This window comes from Mus musculus, chromosome 2, assembly GCF_000001635.26.
Source record: "Mus musculus strain C57BL/6J chromosome 2, GRCm38.p6 C57BL/6J".
NCBI lineage: Eukaryota > Metazoa > Chordata > Mammalia > Rodentia > Muridae > Mus > Mus musculus.
The window spans coordinates 24493458-24496106 of NC_000068.7; the positions used below are offsets into that span (position 1 = coordinate 24493458).

The 2649-nt window shown below is 42.1% G+C and overlaps 1 pseudogene; it reads left to right on the top strand.

Annotated features, from left to right (window-relative positions):
- Nucleotides 575-2260, top strand: Gm13418 (predicted gene 13418; annotated as a pseudogene).

A 2649-nucleotide genomic window follows, 5' to 3' on the forward strand; every position in this document is an offset into this window, starting at 1 on the left:
CTCCTTATACAATGCTACCATTTCAACCCTTGCCTCAGGTTCTGCTTTCTAAAGACTCTAGGCTAAGTAAGGCTCATGGTCTTAGATCACAAAGTGTCCTTCTGGGTTTTGCATGTATGTTAATGTGCCTTTAAAGCATATATTAATTACATATAATAATGAATTTCACCATGACATATGTATACTATATAATGCATTTCAAGCACCTTTACCTATATATTTTTTCTTATCCTCCTGTCATTCTCTTGATTCCCTTACTATCCTCTAGTCCTGCTTCTCCTTTCATGGCCTTTTAAATTTAATTTTATTTGTGTGGTATATGGCTCACTGAGTTTCATTAGAATTGCATAAGGGACATAAACTAGGGGTTCTTTGTAGGGATGTGGGCACCATGCCTGTGGCTGCACCACTGAAGAGCATCTCTGAATCCTGATTTTGATGCCAATTGCATTATTTGCCCTCTCCCTTCCATTGCCTTCCCCACATTCCCTTAACTATTCCTCTAGTTCTCAAATCGTCTCCTTTTCTGTAGATTTTCTCCTTTCTTATTTTAATAATTTAAAATATTTATTTTGGAAGCATTGCTGAAGGCTCTCATAACCCTGCCATCATGTCTAAATCAGTATCTCCCAAGGAGCCGGAACAGTTGTGGAAGCTCTTCATCGGAGGGCTGAGCTTTGGAACAACCAATGAGAATCTGAGGAGCCATTTTGAGCAATAGAGAAGAGTAACCGACTGTGTGGTACCGAGAGATCCAGTGGCTTTAGATTTGTCACACACGCCACTGTGGAGGAAGTGGATGCTGCCATGAATGCGAGATCACACAAGGTGGATGAGAGAGCTGTGGAACCTAAGAGAGCTGTGTCAAGAGAGAGAGACCAGGTGCCCACTTAACTGTGAGAAAGGTCTTTGTTGGTGGTATTAAAGAAGACACTGAAGAGCATCACCTATGAGATTATTTTGAGCAGTATGGGAAGATAGAAGTGATAGAAACTATGACTGACAGAGGCAGTGGAAAAAAAGAGGGACTTTGCTTTTGTCACCTTTGATGACCATGACTCTGTGGATAAGATTGTTATTCAGAAATACCATACTGTGAATGGCCACAACTGTGAAATAAGAAAGGCTCTGTCAAAGCAAGAGATGGCTAGTGCTTCATCCAGCCAGAGAGGTCGCAGTGGTTCTGGAAACTTTGGTGGTGGTGGTGAAGGCGGTTTTGGTGGCAATGACAATTTTGGTCAAGGAGGGAACTTTAGCGGTCATGGTGGCTTTGGTGGCAGCCGTGGTGGTGGTAGATGTGGTGGCAGTGGGGGTGGCTATAATGGATTTGGCAATAATGGAAGCAATTTTGGAGGTGGTGGAATCTACAATGATTTTGGCAATTACAACAATCAGTCTTCAAATTTTGGACCTATGAAGGGAGGAAACTTTAGAGGCAGGAGCTCTGGCCCTTATGGTGGTGGAGGCCAGTACATTGCTAAACCAGGAAACCAAGGTGGCTACGGAGGTTCCAGCAGCAGCAGCAGTAGCTATGGCAGTGGCAGGAGGTTCTAATTACAGCCAGGAAACAAAGCTTAGCAGGAGAGGAGAGCCAGAGAAGTGACAGGGAAGCTACAGGTTACAACAGATTTGTGAACTCAGCCAAGCACAGTGGTGGCAGGGCCTACCTGCTACAAAGAAGACATGTTTTAGACAATACTCATGTGTGTGGGCAAAAACTCCAGGACTGTATTTGTGACTAATTGTATAACAGGTTATTTTAGTTTCTGTTCTGTAGAGAGTATAAAGCATTCCAACAAAAGGTTTTACTGTAGACCTTTTTCACCCATGCTGCTGACTGCTAAATGTAATTGTCTGATCATGACGCTGAATAAATGTGACTTTATTTTTAATGTGTTGTGTAAAGTTAGTCTACTCTGAAGCCATCTTGGTAAACTTCCCCAACAGTGTGAAGTTAGAATTCCTTCATGGTGGTGCCAAGTTCCATTTGGAATTTATTTATGGTTGCTTGGATGGAGAAGCCATTGTCTTCATAAACCTTGGTGTTGTTAAACTGCCCGCCACTGTTGTAACTTGTAATGAGTTTCACCATTGAAATGGTCATCCAAGCAAGGTCATAATTTGGTTATAAAATGGTTGTTGGCATACGCGATGCAATATCAAAATTGAATAACAGCATCAGATAAAATAACAGATGAGAATGAAGCTTGTGTATCATTCATTATCATGTGTACTCAATAAATGATTTAGTTCTCTTGAAAAAAATTTATTCTTTGAATTTGTTTTTTACTTTTTATTCATTTTTTGTGAATTTCACATCAAGCACCCCACTCCCAGTCATCCCCCTGTTCCTTCAGATCCATCTTCTGCCCTTGGATCCCCCCCTCCCCCAAAGGAAAGAAAATAAGATAGTACAACAACAGAAAGTCCTGTCGCGGGAGCTGCAGTGTGTCCCACAGTACATACACCCTTTTGTCCACACAGCTTACTTGCGAATGTTCATTGCAATGAGTCATTCATTTGTCTGGTTCGAGGCCTCTGGCTTCAGATACACTATCAATACTGATCCTCACAGGGACTTCTCTTCGATATCCTATTGTTGCCCTCTGTCGTGGAGAGCCTACAGCTTTGAACCTGCAAGACTGGTCC